Source organism: Carcharhinus amblyrhynchos, chromosome 6 (genome assembly GCF_965287045.1).
Source record: "Carcharhinus amblyrhynchos chromosome 6, sCarAmb.v2.hapA, whole genome shotgun sequence".
NCBI classification, from domain to species: Eukaryota; Metazoa; Chordata; class Chondrichthyes; order Carcharhiniformes; family Carcharhinidae; genus Carcharhinus; species Carcharhinus amblyrhynchos.
The window spans coordinates 88478698-88499218 of NC_137329.1; the positions used below are offsets into that span (position 1 = coordinate 88478698).

The 20521-nt window shown below is 42.0% G+C and overlaps 1 protein-coding gene and 1 long non-coding RNA gene across 12 annotated transcripts in view; one reads left to right on the top strand and one right to left on the bottom strand.

Annotated features, from left to right (window-relative positions):
• LOC145344086 (uncharacterized) overlaps nt 1-7596 on the bottom strand; it is a 73248-nt gene extending 65652 nt beyond the window's left edge. Inside the window, exon 1 of the long non-coding RNA XR_013886838.1 lies at nt 7470-7596. This is a non-coding gene — a long non-coding RNA (uncharacterized LOC145344086). The remainder of the gene's footprint in view (nt 1-7469) is intronic.
• Nucleotides 1-20521, top strand: part of wnk1b (WNK lysine deficient protein kinase 1b) — a 158609-nt gene that overhangs the window by 7692 nt on the left and 130396 nt on the right. The gene's annotated exons all lie outside the window — the stretch shown is intronic.

Sequence of the window (20521 nt, forward strand, 5' to 3'; positions counted from 1 at the left end):
GATCCAAATATATTTTCTTGTAGTGTAATTTTCCTGGATTACATTAAGGTTGATAGTGAGTAAAGTGGATGCATTTTATAAAATTATATAACAACTTTCTTCAGACTTTGTATTGCGACCATTTGTTAAGCTGAAACATGGCTCTAAATTGAAGTCTGAGAGCATCTTTTGTGTCTGTACAGATTGTATATTGAATACAGAATCTTCAGATGCATTTTTTTTAACCAACATAGGTATATACATTATTTGCCCTATTTAAGTGGGCCACAAAGGATGTCTTTCTTCTCTTCCTTATTTCTGACTCTCGCCCAAGAAAAACATCACGTGCATGATCATGACCTGGGAACCAACTATTAAAAGCACATACATGATTTGAAGAACTTGAACGAATAATGTCACAATGTGTTTTGTTCATGTTGGGAGATTGTTAACTAACAATGATTTTCTGAGTATTGAGCTAGCAGCTTTTTTTTAAGCTATCGAATGTTTGTAGGCAGTTTGTTATTGTATATGCAGAATTTAGGCTTTAGATATATAAAAAAAATTCTCATGGGAGATGATTTCTGGGAGGTCATAGGAAATTTATAAAAGTTATCCCTCTCCTTTTCGGCATGCTCCTAAACTTGAAAACATACTGCAGCTGTCACCTCCTATATATCTGAAAACCAAAATTCTCCTTTTTCCATTTATCATGGATCCTTACAACTCCTTCTGAAGTTTTCAGCACTGTATGGGCATCAGTGACCCCAGACCTTTATTCTCTCTTCGTTGCTTCTACTCAATCTGCTACTTGAAAATTGCACCATCCACCTGTTATAGGTTAATCTCAAGATTCACGAGTTGCACTCTCCTCCTTTTTCAGTTCTACTTTGAATAAAATGACAAAATGAAAGATTCCTATCACAGTATTCTATGCTCATCAGTCATCCTTCTTCATCTCAACATCATGTTACTAACTTTATCTTAGACTCTGAAATCTATTCTCACCACTGGGGATCTCCTTTCCTGCACTCCTTTGCACCTCAACATCTGAACAATTCTTGGCTCCAAGTTAACACGAGAAACAACTGTATCACCGCTTTACCTTCTACCTTTGCTGCTGTAACGTGAAACATCTTTCTGAATGTCCTGCAATTTTTAAAGGCATGCGTTAAGTATGTGAGTATTTATTAGAATATCTTTTGATTTATAATTTCCATGAGCCTTAGCGTTCTGATACTTTTGGATTTAAAAACTCAAATTCTTTAAATCACCATATGTCAGTGCTACTGATATTGTTATCGAGCATGGAACAGCATATGCTTTGTTGCAACATGAGCAAGGCTACAGAAAATTTACTGTTGAGTCTTGTATGTAATACATACTTTGGTAAATATAACCCTTTCCATGGCAATTTTTGTGTCCAGCTACAATGGGAAAAAGGTCAGAACTGAAATGCTAGTGACCATACAAATCAAGTGTGGGACTGGCTATAGAAGCTCCCAAGGGGCATTAGTTTCAAAAGTTTACAGAGGCAACATTGCAGTGTCTACTTGTGACAACAATAAAGAAATGAAAGGCTGGTTAGAAAAACTACAAGCAAAAAAATTGAGAAATTGTTGGAGCTGTACTCATCCAGACAAGTGGAAAGCATTCCATCGTACTTCATTGTGCCACATAGTGGACAGGCTTTGGGGAAATCGGACGTGGTAACTTGCCATAGAATTCCAAGCCTCTGATGTGATCTTGTAGCCACTGTATCTTTATGGCTAATTCAGTTCAGCCTCTGGTCAATGGTAACCTTTCAGATGGTGGGTGGGATTCAGTAAGTCAGAGGGGTTGTACTCTGATGAGGAAAACAGAGTTGGAAGAATCTTTTGACTCTGAGCAATCATTGTCTGGTGAGTTGCTGCGAAAATTCATGGGATCTGTGTTTGTTGTGTCTGCCATTTGGTATGCATTGTGGTTTGTGTTCATCAGTAGTTTGTCAGTTAATTCTGGATGTTAGAGTATAAGGTAGATAGTATTGGACTTTCTGTAGTAAAATTTCTTCATTTAAAATAGCAGAATCTTGTGGCTTTACTTCCTTAATAAATATCTGGGATCTCAAATCTTGTCTTCAAGCAAAGCGTTACCGGTTCCAAACCAGATCATTCCAATGATTAGATTCTCTCTTGTTGGAAATGGTTATTGCCCAGCACTTATGTGCCGCAAGTGTAACTTGCCGCTCAACAACCCAAATCTGAATTTTGTCTAGTCCTGCTGCATATGGGTATTGACTGCTTCAGTATCTGAGTAGAGAATAGTACTGAACACTGCAATCATCAGTAAACATTCCCACTTTTGACTGTACGATGGAGGGAAGGAGGGAGCGTCATTTGAAGCAGTTGAAAGTAACTTAGCCTAGAACAGTATCCTGAAGAACTTCTGCGCAGATTTCCTGGGGCTAAGATGACTGACCTCCAACATCCATAATTATCTTCCTTTTGTGCTAGGCATGACTCCAACCAGTGGTAAGTTTTTCCCCAATTTCAATTGACTTCAATTTTACTCGGGCTCCTTGGTACACCGTTCAGTGAAGTGGTACCTTGATGTCAAGGGAAGTCATTTTTGCCTCACCTCTGGAGGCAGCTTAGCTCTGTCCACATTTTGGACCAAGGCTGTAATGAGTTTAGAGTATGAATGGCCCTGATGGAGTCCAAATCAAGAACCAATGAGCAGTTTATTGCAGAGTAAGTGCAGCTTCACAGCTATGTTAACATAACATGCAATGAGCTGTAGACCACATGGCCCATTGAGACTGCCACGCCATTCAGTACATTCATGGCTGATCAGCTGATCTTGGGTTTCGACTTATTTTTCTCGCTCACTTCAGATATCCCTTAATTTCCTGAAAGACACCTATCTGTCTCTTGCAACCTTTGTTCAATGATGACACGTCTACAATCCCACGGGGTAGATAATTCCAAAGATTCACAACCATTTGAATGAAATAATTTCCCCTCCTCAGACTATAAAGATTGACCCCTTAACTCATATTTTTTTCAACTCCAGAGAGTATAAACCAAATTTACTTAGCCTCTCATCATGAGACAACCTACTCATTCCCAGGGATGCAAAAGAGCACCAATTTAGGGTACCTTTGCTGTAATGCCTCCAATGCAGCAATGTCCTTCCTTAAATGTTTAGTCCAAAACAGCACACTGTACTCCAGTTATGGTCTCACCAAAACCCTGTACAACAGCAGCAGGATTTTTTGATTCTTGTGCTCCAATCCTCTTGCACTAAAGGCCAACGTACCATTTGCCTTCTTAATTGCTTGTTGCACCTGCACGCTAACTTTGTGTTCCTTGTTCAGGTGCACCCAAATCTCTTTGAACATCAAATTTTTAAGAGATTCTGCTTTCGAATGCACATGACCAAAGTGAACAACTTCACAGTTCTCTACATCACACTCCATCACACTCCATCTGCCACCTTTTTGTAACCTCAACTACACTGACTATACCTATTTCCAGCCTCTCCCTCTCTCCCACAGCTTATCTTTCCACCAAGTTCGGTATCATTAGCAAACTTTGTTACTTTGGTGAATGGGGTGTAGGGAGGCAGGGGGTGGGTCACAGATGACCTGCGGGTGCTGTAAACTGTTAATTCATCCCTTATTGGTACTGATTGCGATCATGTAACCCAACTTTGGTTTAAGATTTCTGACTTGTGTGACTGACCATCAACTATATCTACATTTTTCCACTTGGAAAGCTTTTGACAATGGATGTTTCAGAACTTTGGTTTATGAAAGCTGCTAGCTATTTACATTCATTTGGCTTTACTTGCTGGTATAGTGTTTGGATGGAGTGGAAGTTCATAGCATCAGGTAGATTCCTGTCCCACATTGCTGAACATGTCCATTTCACACCCAGAAATGGACCACAACTTAACAGGGGTTTGTTTAAAACAGGACAATCTATTGATGGCAAAAGAGTGTGCTTACTTGAGTTGGATGAAAATGTGTTAAAGTGAATATGCAACTCCTGCAAAATACTTATGCATTCATTACCAGCCTGCAGCATCTATAGATAAGTGAAAATGAAACATTTATTAAGACAAATGTGGGTTCATTGCAGGCAGAGTAAGGAGAATTGACAATGGGAAATAGAGAATTGTCAGAGAAGTTAAATGATTATGTCTGTGTCTGTGTCTGTTGTCTTTGAGGAAGATGCACGGAACCTTCCAGAATTAGAGATCCAAGCAACTTGGGAGCATGAGGAATTTAAGGAAATTTGTATTGCTATGAAGGCTATATTGGAGAAATTAGTGGGACCCCATTAATCAAAATTAAAGCACATGGAACAAGAGGTAATTACTGACATGGGTTAAGCATTGGTTAAAAAGCAGAAAACACAGTGGGGATAAACAGGTCATTCTCATTGTGGCAGGCTGAGACTAGGGAGGTATTGCAGGCACAGGGATCAGTACTGGGGGGTTGGGGGGAGGGTGTCACCTGTTCACCATATCTATCAATGACTTGGGTTTGAGGACCAAATGTCATTATTTCAACATTCAACATGTGCAGATAACAAAAAGCTAAGTGGGAATGTGTATTGTGAGCAAAGGTGCAAAGTGGCATCAAAAGAATTTGGACAGACTTGGTGAGTGGGCAAGAACATGGCAGGTGGAATATCATATTGGAAAATGTGAAGTTATCCACTTTGGTAGGCAGAAGATATGTGTGAGTATTCCTTAAATGGGAGAGAAATATGTAGATATATAAAAGGACTTTGGTGTCCTTGTTAATAAGTCACTGAAGGCTAACATGCAGGTGCAACAAGCAATTTCTGTTATTTTGGCCTTTTATCGCAAGATGCTTCGAGCGCAAAATAGCGAAGCCTTGCTTCAATTGTATAGAACCTTGGTTAGACCACGCCTGGACTAATGTGTGCAGTTTTGGTCCCCTTACCTTATGAAGGATATTGTTGCCATAGAGAGGGTGCAACAAATGGGGTGGTTGGATTGTCTTGTGATGAGAGATTGGGGTTACCAGAGCTGTATTCTCTAGAGTTTTGAAGAATGAAAGATGATCCAATTAAAACCTACAAAATACTTGAAAGGATGGACAGGGTATATGCAAGGAAGATGCTCCCCCTGCATGGGGAGTCTAGAACCAAGGGACACAATTTCAAAATAAGGGGAATCCATTTAGGACAAAGATGAGAATTTTGTTTTGGTCAGAGGACAGTGAATCTTTGGAATTCCCTATTCCAGAGAGCTGTAGAAGCTCAGTCATTGAGTATGTTTAAAGTAGAAATTGGTAGAACTCAATGTCAATTACCTAAAGGGATATGGAGATAATTTTGGAAAAAAAGGCATTGAAATAGGTGATTGGTCATGATCCTACTGAATGGTGGAGTAGTTTTGATGGGTTGTATGTTCTGCTCCTATGTTCCTGTTGTACACCGCGTGCTAACTTGCCGCCCATTTACTTAACCTGTCTGTATCCTTTTGTGGCCTCTTTTTGTCCCCCTTGCAGCTTACATTCCCCCTGTCTGTATGAACTTCTATTTTGCTGCTCTTTCTTTGAGATTATGTAACTAAATATTTAAAAATAACCAATAGCAAGGTGGAAGTTGCCTGGTGCCCATGTTTGGTCTCATTAATTGTGTGCCTACTTGGTCTCCTCCTTCTGTATTCCCTCTGGATTGAGGATGTCTTAACTTCATTATGATTCACTGGGTTCTGAGATGGCTGTGTTCAATGCACGATGTATAGGCTCGACCACAAGGCTGTTTTGGAGAGTTGTGTAGATGGGTTCTTTGGAGACTTCTATGCTCCCTTAGTTGTCTTGAATTCATTTCTCTGGGTTTCTGTCAAAATTACTTGAATGAGCTTTCTCCATTTTGGTCAGTCACAAGCCAGGGTCTCAACAGTTGGCGAGTACATTCAACACCTTAGGCACACTTTGAGGACACTCTTAAAGCATTTCTGCTATGTTCTTCGGAATCTTTTGCTGAGACAGCATTCTGAGAAGAACAGTTGCTTTCGAAGTCTAGCATTGGGCATATGAACGACCCATCCTGCCCAGCAGAGCTGATTAGCACCTCAATGCTGGACAAATTAGTTTGCCAGATGAACTTGCTGTTGGACTGTCTTTCCTGCCACTGGATTTGGAGAATCTTACAAAGTAGTGGCAAATTTCCATTACTTTTGAGGTGCTTGCTGTACATAATCCATGTCTCTGAAATGCATAGGAGGTTGGGGATCCATGCTGCCTAGAACCATAATTTTAGTTTTGTGTTTGAGTTCCTGTCAAATGTTTTTTCCCAGTAGGCTGAAAGCTGAGCTGCCATATTGGAAATTGAGTTTTCTTTTGCTATTTATGGCTGTCTTCATCCAAGTAAGGCTCCCAAGAAATGGAAAATGGTCCATGGCATTTCCAGGATATTGCTGTTGAGCTTTTTCGAATAGGCGAGGTTTTTGCCAAGTGAAATGGTTGGAAGAGAATCTTAATTTTCCAGGTATTTAGTGAGTTGTCTTAGCAATCTGACTGCTGTCTATTCCTCCAAAATGCAACAGCTGTTCCATTCTGCAGTCCACGCATTGGTGGCCGCAGTCCATTCCTGGCTTGAAACAAACCTGTCTCTAGCTGCCATTTATTTTTGCACTGCTTGACTATTTCACAGGCCCTCTGGAAAGTCTCTGTGGGCCCTAGATTCAGCAATGCCAATCTAAGCTGACGTTTCAGTGCCATATTTGGAGAGTGGTGCATTTTTGGAGGTGTCTTTGAGATGGAATTCTCAGGTGGGCTTCAATTCCACGGCATTACTTTGAAGAAAAGCCTGTAGATCTGGCAAGCATTCCTCCTTCAACCAGCGTCACCAAATAATTGGCCATTGTATTCTACATACTTCAAGGAAGAACAAGTTGTTGTATTATGGAAACAACATGTTACTAAAATGTTTGGGATCTTATTGATCTGCTTTGTTAAACCTCTTAGAGGTATGAGCAAATAGGCAAAGATGTACTTTTTTTTGTGCTGAGTTAAATGCCAGTTATTATTGAAATGCCTTCTTTCACTAGATTAGTTTTAAAATCTTGCATTTTCAAGTGTGATACTCAATTTTTTAAATATAAAATCTCCTTTCCCATCTCCTTGTTTTCTCTGGGTTTTTGTTTTTTCAAACTGTATCTGTGATAATTTTCCCATTCCACACCCACCACCTTTTGATTTCAAAGCTACAGTGAAACCGTGGCAAAATTACATACAAATATTCCTCACTTAAGGTTGTAGTTGCTTTGTTTTGCTGAAGGTCACACTCCTCAACAATGTTAAATGAACCAGATTTTCCCTTAAGAATTTATGTTCAAACTAGAGTTATGTTCTCTTGTACATAACCATCAGAAAAAAGTTGAAATTATGTACATTCTGAAATAACTTTTATATTCATAAATCTTATTTTTAGAAGAAATATGAATGTAAATAAGGTAACACTCACCGGTGATGCTTGTGGCGCTTGTTCACTCAGCTGTTTGGGTTTAGAGTGACTGGCTGCATTGAGCAGCAGAAGATGGTATTGGTGCTGGAGCCATTGAAGGAACTCGCGGTGATGATGATGAACATCGGGGTCTTACACAGGAAGTGCAAGAGGGAAGGAACTAGGAAAGGGGGGATGGGGAGTTTGTATAGAAAAATGAATGCAGGAAAGAAATCTTAGATTCTCTAATCAATTGTAAATTCAATAGGAACCCTACAGAAATTCGAAGCAAAAATCAAAACTTCTCAACCAGCTGGTGCACATTTAGACCTGGATTTTTATTACTGTAAACTGCTGGAAGATTCTTTTGAGGGTCTCGTGAGTAGTCACTGGAACTTTTATAGGAGCACCTTGAATTACAATTGCGTGGATTACAGTTTCATTTCAGCAACTAATATGGATAAGTGTAGAAATTTCCACAAAAGTTCATTTTATTCCTCCTTAGCTTGGTAAGCTGTGAAATGTGAATTCAGCACAGACCAGGGATCAAATCTAGGATGGTCTTGGACTGTCTAGCTCAGTTGTTGAGCCAAAATTACAAAGTCCTGAGTTGTCATGCTGACAACCCAAATCCCATCCGCGTAACATCGCCAATGGGCCCTTCAAACTTAGCTGCTTTACAGCAGCCACTGCACTAAAGTGCGTGTGGCCTCCTTGACTCCGACACAACTGGACTATGCTTGCGCCCGTGGGAACTCTTTTTTTTTTGAATGCCCTAGCGTGAGAGGTTTCAGCACCATTTGTTGAAGGTGGTAAGTGTGCTTTAAAGTCTGGTAATTCCAGCAAGCCATCCTGTGCTTGATGGGAAGTTATGGTCCAGTATTAGTGCTGGATAAAAATTTTCACTTGATGAATTCCACACTAACTGTGCTATAGGATGATTGAAAAATGTTTGGGTGCTTCCCCAAGTACTGCATTATCCCAAACCTTTCCACCTGAAGCTACTGAAGCATTAGGAGCTTTAACCACTTTTGTAAAAGAAAATTATAGTTTCTGCTATTGCAGGGAGTTGAGAGATTTAAAAATTTAAGCGTATAAGTTAAGCTCCTCCAGCTGGCCTACTGTACTATCTGGAATATAAGCCTGCAGAAATGAGATCCTTATTGCAAGGGAAAGTTGTTTTTTTTTCCCTTTTTCTTCATTCTCTTGCTAGACATAGGTTATATATTGGATGATTTTCTGTAAATGCTGAGCTGAGGAACAGAGAAGAAATATCAGATATCCTTGAACTAGAGCTCAGAACCTCTGTGTAACTGAATTACTGTTGCGTGAACTTTACTGTTCATGTGAAAAAAAGGTTTGCTCTTTTTGCCTCTAAAAGAAGAATACTTGCATTTATGACACTCTAGGATATCCTAAGGTGCTTTACAACCAGTGAATTACTTTTTTGTAATGGACACAGTTATTTTGTAGATACGAGGGTAGGTGACGCTACGAGGTCTAAAGTTAAGGATAGGGTACAGGTAAGGGAAGAGGCCGAGGATGTCCCAATTGGTGGCGTTACGGCAAATAGGGTCCAGGTGAAGGCTGGGATGAAAGCGCTTTATCTGAATGCACGAAGCATTCGGAATAAAGTGGATGAGCTGGTGGCGCAGATCGACACAAATGGATACGATCTGGTGGCCATTACAGAGACGTGGCTGCAAGGTGACAGGGACTGGGAGATGAATGTACAGGGCTATCAAGTGTTTAGGAAGGATAGGCAGGAGGAAAGAGGGGGTGGCGTAGCTCTGCTGATTAAGGATAGTATCAAGGTGGTAGCAAGGGATGATATCGGAGCCAAAGAGCAGAACGTGGAATCGTTGTGGGTGGAGATTAGGAACAGCAAAGGGAGGAAGACGCTGGTGGGTGTCGTCTATAGGCCCCCGAATAATGATCTGGAGGTGGGGCGGGCTGTTAACACGCAAATAAGTGCGGTGTGCAGGAATGGGATGGCAGTAGTTATGGGAGATTTCAATCTGCATATTGATTGGTCGACCCATGTTGGACGAGGTGGGCTCGAGGAGGAGTTCTTGGAATGCTGCCGGGATAATTTCCTTGAACAGTGTGTGTTGGAGCCGACGAGGGAGCGAGCTATCTTGGATCTGGTGCTATGTAATGAGGCGGGTAGAATTAGGGACCTTGTGGTGAAGGATCCTCTTGGAGAGAGTGATCATTGTATGGTGGAGTTTCTGGTGCAGATGGAGGAGGACAAAGTGGGTTCCCGGACACGCATCCTTTGTTTGAATAGAGGGGAGTACGGTAGGATGAGAGAAGAATTGGCGAATGTGGACTGGGGGAGTGCGTTGGAAGGTAGGTCTGCTGAGGAGCAGTGGAGGATCTTTAAGGAGATCTTTCTTGGTGCTCAGCAGAAATTTATTCCGATGGTTAAAAAGGACAGTAGGAAGAGAGGTAATAAGCCGTGGATAACGAAGGAGGTGAAGGAAAGTGTTAAATTAAAAGCGGAGGAATTTAGAGTAGCTAAGAGTAGTGGGCGAGAAGAGGATTGGGAAAGGTTTAAATGTCAACAAAGATTGACAAAGAAGTTGATAAAGGAGGGTAGGAGAAGCTATGAGGCTGGGCTAGCACTTAATATAAAAAAGGATAACAAGAGTTTTTATAAATATATAAAAAGGAAGAGGCTGGCTAGGGTGAACGTTGGTCCTTTAGAGGATGAGAAAGGGGAGCTAGTGGTAGGGGATGGGGATATGGCTAAGGTCTTGAATAACTTTTTTTGTTTCTGTCTTCACGGAGGAGGACGTGAATAATTTGCCGGGTGTTAGCGATGGAAAGGTGGTAGGAATGGAGGGTCTTAATGACATTACTGTTACTAGAGAGGTGGTGCTCGACAGACTGGAGGGGCTGATTGTGGACAAGTCCCCAGGACCGGATGGAATGCATCCGAGGGTTCTGAAAGAAATGGCGGAGGTGATAGTGGATGCCTTGGTGGTTATTTTCCAGACGTCGCTGGATTCCGGGGAAGTGCCAGAAGATTGGAAAACGGCTAATGTTACGCCGTTGTTTAAGAAGGGTGCCAGGCAAAAGGCGGGGAATTATAGGCCGGTTAGTTTAACGTCTGTGGTAGGTAAAATGTTAGAATCCGTCATTAAGGAGGAAATTGCGAGGCATCTTGAAGGGAATTGCTTGATAGGGCGGACGCAACACGGTTTCATTAAAGGGAAGTCGTGTCTGACAAATTTACTGGAGTTCTATGAGGATGTGTCTAGGGCAGTGGATAGAGGAGAGCCGGTGGATGTGGTCTTTCTGGATTTTCAGAAGACGTTTGACAAGGTACCTCACAAGAGGTTATTGCAGAAGGTCAGGGGACATGGAGTTGGGGGTAGGGTGTTAGCGTGGATAGAGGATTGGTTGTCAAATAGGAGGCAGAGAGTGGGGGTCAATGGGTGCTATTCGGATTGGCGGTTGGTGACTAGTGGGGTGCCCCAGGGGTCGGTGCTGGGGCCTCAGCTATTTACCATTTATATAGATGATCTGGAGGAGGGAACCGAGTGCAGGGTGTCGAAATTTGCTGATGACACCAAGATTGGGGGAAAGGCAAATTGTGCGGAGGGTGTGGAGAGTCTGCAGAAGGATCTAGATAGGCTGGGCGAATGGGCCAGGAAATGGCAAATGGAATTTAATGTGGGCAAGTGTGAGGTGGTCCACTTTGGTAGGAAGAATGGTAGGAAGGACTATTACTTACGTGGCGAAAAACTGCAGCAGGCGACGGTGCAGAGGGACCTCGGGGTCCTTGTGCATGAGTCGCAAAAACCCAGCTTGCAGGTGCAGCAGGTGGTCAGGAAGGCAAATGGGATGCTGGCCTTCATAGCGAGGGGGATTGAATATAAAAGTAGGGAGGTCTTGCTGCAGCTGTATAGGGCATTGGTGAGGCCGCAGCTGGAGTACTGTGTGCAGTTTTGGGCGCCGCACCTGCGCAAGGATATTTTGGCCCTGGAGGGAGTGCAGAGGAGGTTTACTAGGCTGATACCGGAGTTGAGGGGATTGAGCTATGAGGAGAGGCTGAATAAACTAGGCTTGTACTCGTTAGAGTTTAGAAGAATGAGGGGAGATCTCATTGAGACATATAAGATGATGAATGGGATGGATAGGATAGAGGTGGAGAGACTCTTCCTGCTCAAAAAAGACAGTAGGACTAGGGGGCACAGCCTCAAGATAAAGGGGAGGCGGTTTAGAACGGAGTTGAGGAGGAACTTCTTCACTCAAAGGGTGGTGAATCTCTGGAATTCTCTGCCCGTTGAGGTGGTGGAGGCTGCCTCGCTAAATATTTTCAAGAAGCGGGTTGATGGGTTCTTGATAAGAGAGGGGATTAAGGGTTATGGGGAGAGGGCGGGAAAGTGGAACTGAGCCACAACAGATCAGCCATGATCTTATTGAATGGCGGGGCAGGCTCGAAGGGCTAGATGGCCTACTCCTGCTCCTATTTCTTATGTTCTTATGTTCTAAAATTGGCAGCCAGTTTGCAGGCGGCATGTTGTCACAAACCACAGTGAGATAAACTACCAGTTAATCTGTGTTCGCTAAGGGATAAATGTGGACGCAGACACTGTGAGAACTTTCCTAATCTTTAAATTGTGCCATGGGCTCCTTTTAAAGCCCACATGAATGGGGAGACAAGGCCTTGGTTTAAAGTCTCAAGTGAAAGATGGTACCTCTGACAATGTAGCACACCCCCTGTTTACAGTGGCACAAGCCTAAATCTAGATGATGTGCCCATCTCCTGCAATGGAGATTGAGCATATGCTCAACCATATGAAAAAAAAATTGCCAGGAGTTCAAAATATTTGATGCCACAGATGCAACCAACATTGTGGGTGTGCACTACTTGAAACTAATGTCCAGCTTTTGTTTTTTGTTTGACCCTTTTATTTGTGAAGTGAATGTTACGGTTTAAGGTTGGAGAGTATTGCTTCTGTTATAGAGAGGCACTTGTATTAATTTAATCTTCACGGTGTTTTGGCCATTTGAAGTTTCTATTAGTTCAGAAGAAATAGAAGCAGGAGTAGGCTGTTTTGCCCCTTGAGCCTGCTCTACTATTCAGTAATATCATGGCAGATCTGATTGTGGCCTTTACTTTCCTGCCTAATCCCCATAGCCCTTGTTTCCCTTGTCAATCAAAAATCTTTTTAACTCTGCCTTCAATATATTCATTACCTATCCTCCAGTGCTCTCCATGGAACAGAATTTCAAAGATCGATGATCTTCAGAAGAAATTCTTCCTCAAATGCATCTTGAATAGGAGATCCCTTATTTTGAAATCGTTCTGTTAGAGAGTCAGTGCAGACTTCATAGGTCAAACAGACTCCTCCTTCTCCTACCCAGATTCTGTTTTTCTTTTTTTGCCAAACTGGACAATCTGACATTTTCCCACATTACCCCATCTATCAATTTTTTACCCACTCACTTAAGCTGCCTATATCTGTTTACAGGCTGTTCAAATCCTCTTCATGACTTGCTTTCCTATCTGTCTGTTTATCAGCAAATTTGGCTACAATACTTTTGGTCCATTCATCCATGTCATAACTTAAGATCATAAATATTTGAGACCCTAGCTAGCTTTAATGCTGTTGTGATTATATCAATAACAATTAACAGCCTGAAATCTCCATAGGAAAATTTCAGGTTCCACTCCAATGTAGCACTTGAACAAAGGTGAAGTCATCTCTTTTGTGTCTCATCAGGGCATTTTAAACTAAATTAACTTGAGGGAATGGATGAAGAACTGAAGTCTTTTATTGTTACAACCTAATACTGGCTTTTAAGCACAAATGTATCCTGTCTCTATATTGACTGCTTACAACTTTCATTTATATAACACCTTCAGCATGAAAATGTCTCCAGGTAGTTATTGAACAACCAATGGAAAATGGCTGCTTAAGCAGGAAAGAAGAAATTGAGGAGTGGCTAGAGCTCTGTTGAATAAGAGTTTTGAGTTTTTATATTTGAAGGAGCAAGTCCCAAAGATCTGCAGGTTAGGTGGATTGGCAATGCTAAATTGCCTTTAGTGTCCTAAGATGTGGAGATTGGTGGGGATTGTATGAGGGCGAGGGTGGGGGTGCAGACTAAATGGGCTGAATGGCCCCCTGCACTGTAGGAATTTAATAACTGAGGTGTCCCTTCAGGTTGCACTGATGGTAAAGTTGGAGGGAAGTACTTGAATCCAGAGTCATAGAAACTGAGGATGAAGAGAAGCAGTGTGGACCAGTTTAGAAAGGGTAATGTAATACAGTCACAATCATGAAGTATCATGGACAATCACAAAATATCGGGGCTGGAGGGATTGTTGGGGTAGTGGGAAGCTGAAATGGAGTCTGGAGAGGGAGACAGTGATGAGAGGCTTGAGTGGTATAGTGATGGTGAGCATTATTTTTTTTCTCCCTGTCTTTGGCTTCCATTTTGATCTAGTTATTGCCTCTGTGCATGTGCACGTGCGTATCCAGTTTACGTAGAGCGTGGTCCCACTAGCTCCAATGGCATCGTGGCCAAATAGAAGGATAAATAAGCGGAAGGTACACTGGACAACATTATTGTCAAAACCCATCCCTCAAAGAACACAGCAACTTTCTATGTACACAATCATTGTGGTCTCAATCTTGACCCTCCAGTATAATCAATCAACTGAGGCTTATCTGGGCCTCAACTTGTTTACCTATCATCAACGCTTACGATATATCCATATATTGATCAGCTTCTTAATTTTCTTGGTTCAGCATCCACAATACTTCGGGGGATAATTTAGCATTCTATTTTGCGCTGTTGTTGCATTTTGTACCTGGTTGTATGTTGACACAGGTCTGTCTGTGAGAGAGATTAACCATTAATGCAGGAGAGTGAGGTTACTTTTGTAATGATTTTAAAAAGAAGTTTGGGCGGCGTGGTAGCAGAACAGTTGGCACTGCTGTCTCACAGTGCCAGGGACCTGGTTCAATTCCTGGCTTGGGTCATTGTCTACGTGGAGTTTGCACGTTCTCCTTGTCTGCGTGGGTTTCCTCCCACTGTCCGAAGGTGTGCGGGTTATGTTGATTGGCCATATTAAATTGCCTCTGTAGGATGTATAGGTTAGAGAGAGATTAGCAGGGTAAATGTGTAGGATAGAGCCTGGGGTGGGATTGCTTTCAGTGCAGACTTGATGAGCAGAATGGCTTCCTTCTGCATTGTAGGGATTCTATGATGATTTCTGTGAAATGCATTTAATTTTAGTGTGAAGTAGTTTACAATCAATTTGTCTCTATCAAAGCCAAGACTGAAGGTACAAGCACAGCATTTTGGTTTATATTTAGTTAGGCACACTTGAGAGCAGACTGTTAATTGAAGGGGAACTAACGAAGGCTCAATATGGAAGAGGCAGATTCTTCTGACTGGCAAACTTCTGTGTTGTGCACAAATATACCTGCTGAACATTTCCAGCATATTCTGCTTTTATATCTTCCATCAGTTTTCCCTATGAAGCAAAACAGATGATTCAAACATTTGTTTTCAGTAAGGGCTTCCCTTTAAAGAAAAGGACGCAAAATATGCAGTTTTGCCTTTGGAAAGCAATTTTTTATGTTGCTTTAGGTGCAATCTAATGCCGAGGCAAGTAAAGTTGAAGCAGAATTTGATTGAGTAATACTTAAACATTTGATTCCGCGTGTATTTTAAATTATTTCGGGGATGTAGGTATTGCTGGCAAGCCCAGCATTTATTGTCCATCTCTAATTGCCCTTGAGGTGGATTTCATAATGTATGTTAGAGTGAAGTTCTGAATGCAAGTGGGATAATAGTGTTCATGAGTGCTGCTGAAATTGTTTATAGTGCGTATTTTGATTTTGAATAGGTAAATTGAGGCAAGGTAACTTTGTACAATGGTTGTTAGACCACTACAGTGGGCTTAGGCAGAAGACTATCAAGCATGTAAACATGAAATGCTACAGCTAGATGTCCAAACCACTCAGGCCCAGGTGGGAAACACATGAGTGAGCAATTGAGTCCACGTGAGCAAGCCCGTGTGAACAAACAGGTCTGTGAGAGTGAGTGAGTTTGGGCAGGTCTGAGTGAGTGAGTCTGGGTGGGTGAACAGGGGACAATGAAGAGCCTCAAGCAGGGAGTGGGTTACACGTACACACATACCTTGCCTCCTTTCTCGTGTCTTTCCACCCCTGCTGCCCCAAAGAAACCTAACAAAGTAAGTCAGGAGGGGAGAAAAATTCAAAGGTAATCTGGTTCATACTTTGATTTCTGTATGAATTCTGTTGCGACCAGCACAGAGTGCATGACATCAGTGATGAATATAAGGTTAAGCCTAACTCTCCTGCATGACTCCAGTCCCCAATCCTTCCCTGGTGCCAGCACTTGGGGTCTAGTCTGGCTCTCTCTGGTTTTGCATCTTAAGTGAAAAGACAAGAAAGGTTTGATTGCTTTAAAGTACAATTACTTCAGGTGCTGGAATTTGAAGCAAAGCCAGAAAATGCTGAGAGATCTCAGCAGGTCCAACAGCATCTGTGGAGCGAGAACAAAGTTAGCATTAGGGTTATCCAGACTCAACATTAACTCTGTTCTTGCTCCACAGGTACTGTCAGACCTGCTGAGATTTTCCAGCATTTCTGTTTTGCTTTATTGGTCAATGCTGCTGCTTGGCGCTTTTAGTCATTTACAATAAAAAAATTTTTTAAATTATCAGGTTATTGCTTTGGCATTGACTTTTTAAAATTCATGTTGAATATTGTACCAAACTTTGAAATTTGTTCAGTGGTCCCTCGAGTGGAAAGAAAAATGGATTGCAACTTCCCAAGCTGAAAAGTTGGACAAAACTGTCCTAACCAAACACCCAATTAGTATATTCCTGGAGAACTATCAACTTGATCTTTAAGCTATTACATTTCTGGAGGGGGAAGAAACAAGTCATGACTGCCTCTAACATAGGCACTGGAAATAGTTGCTTATCTCCACAGGGTACTTAGCAGCTTTTTAAAATATACTGCTTTTGCTATGCTGAATACAAATCCAAAATTCCCTTGACTATGAGCACAGTTTTTTACATAAAATACAATCACATTTTTTATTGCCAAATGCCCATACAGTATTCAAGCATTTCATATTGTATGGAAACAGTAAAGACTCTGATTTGAGGAGCACTGAGAGAATGAGTGTTTCTTTCTCGAATTTACTGCTGGTAGACTTACCAGTCAACATCAGATTTTGGTGAGAAACTGCCCCTGATTGGAGGAGCAAATCCTTTGAGACTCTTGCCTGTCATTTGAACACTAGCTTTGCTAATTTTATACATAGAGGTTTGGGAGGCAACAGGCTTGTGGCCTGTGACCCATGGCTTGGGCAAGCCTGTATTACAATGTTCAGTTTTGGAATGGGAAAGAGTTCACTAAAAGAATTGCATGAAGAAAGCCATTCAACTTAACAGATTTGTGGCAATGGATGTTTTACTTATGCCTTGCTCACAAGCTGAACATACATTTGACCTCACCAGAGCATTGGTTAGCTTCAGCTTGATTTGTTGAAAACATAGGTCTACTGATATGACAACACAGTTATCAATTATGTTTGCTTTGTAAGCTTCTATTCTCTATCAATTGGATATAATCAGTATTAGATTTACGAACAGTTCTAGATCTCTTTCAGACTCGCCATAAGCTAATTAATGAAATTCATTATGTACCCCACTTAAATTTTATTGCGTATATGATTTTGTATTAAATTTTACTTGTTTGAGCTTTAAGTAATTGAGCACTCGTTTGCTGTCTTTCCTATTTCACATCACTTTCTTAATTGGAAGAGGAAAAGGGGTCTGTCAAGTTTTATTTGGGGTACCAACTGCCTTAAAAGTCCATTCCATCAGTTTTTGCAGTATTGTCCAAAACAGTTATCTTGTAGCAGTATGTGATAATTCTATGATCCCATTCAGCCTCAATTCTCAGATGTTTGTGCTCTAATACTGGCTTCTTTTGCATTCTTTTATATATAATTGCACCATCCTTGGTGACCACGGTTTCAGATTCATAGACCCCAAGTTCTGAACTACCTCAGGATCAACCATCCTGTATTTCATGGGATTGTCCTGTAGAGGTGTGTGTGTGTGTGTGTGTGTGTGTGTGTGTGTGTGTGTCCGTCCTGTACCATTAACTGCCAGGACACCATTTGTCACATGGAGCGCAATTTGTCCTTGGGCAGTGACTGTAAGACTGCTGGGGTATCTTCTTTTTGCTGCCTTTGTATCTTTTGGTGTTTGCATATGCATAGTCTGATGTGCTGCCATGATGTCAGCCACTTGGGCACAACCCAGAAGGAGGTCTGCCTCGAGTTGGAAGAATCATAGAATCCCCACAGTGCAGGAGGAAGCCATTTGGTCCATCAAACCTGCAGAGACAATAATCCCACCCAGGCCTTATCCCTATAACACCATGTATTTACCCAACTAATCCCCCTGACAGAAGGGCAATTTAGAACATAAGAAATACGAGCAGGAGTAGGCCATCTAGCCCTTTGAGCAACCCCCAACTCCGTGCACCCTAACCTTCTATAGCAACCTTTTATGAGGCACCTTATTAAACACCTTTTGAAAAATCTAGAAACACCACATCCACCGGTTCCTCTGTCTACCGCACTAGTCACATCCTCATAGAAATCCAATAAATTTGTCAAACACGACTTCCCCTTAACGAATCCGTGCTGCGTCTGCTCCATCAAACCATTCCTTTCTAGGTGCCTCGCTATTACTACTTTGATGACGGATTCAAGCATTTTTCCAACTACAGACGTTAAACTAACCAGCCTATAATTCCCTGCCTTTTGTCCGCTACCTTTTTTAAACAGCGGCATAACATTAGTCATTTTCCAATCTTCCGGCACTTCCCCGGAATCCATTGAATTTTGGTAAATAATCTCTAAGGCATCCGCTATCACCTCTGCCATTTCCTTCAGAACCCTGGGATGCATTCCATCAGGTCCTGGGGACTTGTCCACCTTCAGTCCCATTAGTCTATCAAGCACTACCCCTCAAGTGAGTAATTGCATTCAGGCCCTCAACTCCTACCATCCTTCTATCTTTAATACCCGGCAAACTATTTGTGTCCTCCTCTGTGAAGACCGAGGCAAAAAACCTATTTAAGGCCTCAGCCATTTCCTCATCTCCCACCACTAAATCCCCCCTCTCATCCTCTAAGGGTCCAACATTCACTCTAGCCAGATTGGTTGGTAGGACGGCTGAGGAACAGTGGAGGATTTTTAAGGAGATCTTTTTCGGTGCTCAGCAGAAATATATTCCAGTGGTAAAGAAGGAATGTAGGAGAAGGGATAACCAGCCGTGGTTATCGAAGGAAATAAAGGAGAGTATTAAATTAAAAGCTGATGCGTTCAGAGTGGCTAAAAGTAGTGGGCGATTAGAAGATTGGGAAAGGTTTAAAAATCAACAAAGAATGACTAAAGTTGATAAAGAAAGGAAGGATAGACTATGAAGCTAAACTAGCACTAAATATAAAAGGACAGTAAGAGTTTTTACAAATATATAAAGAGGTCATCCCTTCTACATTCCTCCTTTACCATCGGAATATATGTCTGCTGAGTACCGAAAGAGATCTCCTTAAAAATCCTCCACTGTTCCTCAGCGTCGTACCAACCAATCTGCGCCCCCAATCTACATTTGCCAATTCCTCTCTCATCCTATCGTACTCCCCTCTGTTCAAACAGAGGACATAGGTTTGGGACCCTACTTTCTTATCCTCCATCTGCATCAAAAACTCAACCATACGATGATCACTCGTCCCAAGAGAATCCCTCACAACAAGGTCCCTAATTCTTCCTGCCTCGTTACACAACGCAATTTAGTATGGCCAATCCACTGAATTGACTCGAGCCAATGATTCTTCGGGAGGAGCAGAGGGTAGAGCTCATTGAAATTTATCTATTGGTAGGGCCCCACAGTCCCAGGCTATGTAGGTGCAGTTGGGGGTGGAAAGTAGTGATGGTGCTCAAGATTTAGGGTGGCAGTGTTTAGGCCTGAGTCTGGGCCTGGAGGCAGCCCTAGATTGGGGGTGTTGAGAAGAGGAGCTACTGGGTGAGTGGGGGTCTAGGGTTTGAAAGTGGTGTATTGGCATTTTAGACCATTTGGGGAGCAGTGTGAAGCACTGAGGGAGCAATGAAGGGGTTGAGGAGGCAGACTTCAGATTTCTGGTTTTACTAGAACTCTGGTTCTCCAGCTTTGCCAGCAGCTCAATCCCACCCCACCGCACTGCCTCCCTATAGTCAAAGTGTTCTTTACAATATTTCCTTAGAGTTGGTCACCTTAGAAGACTCTTCCAACACCGCTCCAATGCTCTACCTCATTTCTGCCCTTCAAAACACATGTTTAAACCTAAGTCAATAATGAACACTTGACCCATCTGACTATCAAGGCTGATAGTCCTGAGTGTGGCACCAAAGAGCCTGAGCAAAACTGGAATCATTGGGAATAAGGAGTGTAATGGAATTATCTCCACTTGCCTAGATGAGTTCTTGAGAAGCTCAACACCATCCAATTCAAAGTAGCCCACTTGATTTGACGACCTATCCAGCACCTCCAACATTCACTTCTTCCACCACTGACGCACAGTGGCAGCAGTATGTACCATCTACAAGATGAACTGCAGTAACACTGGCTTCTTTGACAGCACCTTTGAAACCCATGACCTCTGATACCTTGAAGGACAAGGGCAGCAGATGCATGGGATTACAGCTTGAACATGACTTAAGTTTCAACAATGTTCTCTAAATAGCAACCTGAATTCCATTTACCTTTTCTATTTTCTTTGTACTTGTCCATGACACTTCAGTTAGTTCATAGACCCCTAAATCTTTTTGGACCTCTGAACTTTTCACCATTTAGAAAGTGCTTTGATCTCTTCCCTTTTGGTAAAGATCAGGTTCAGAGTCCACTTGTTGCAGTTGAGATCCATATGCTACAGTTGTCCAGTCATTTGATCTGTTATAATTACTAATGTTATGATTCCGTCTATGTTTAAATTGGTTCCTATCGTTGTTAATATCCA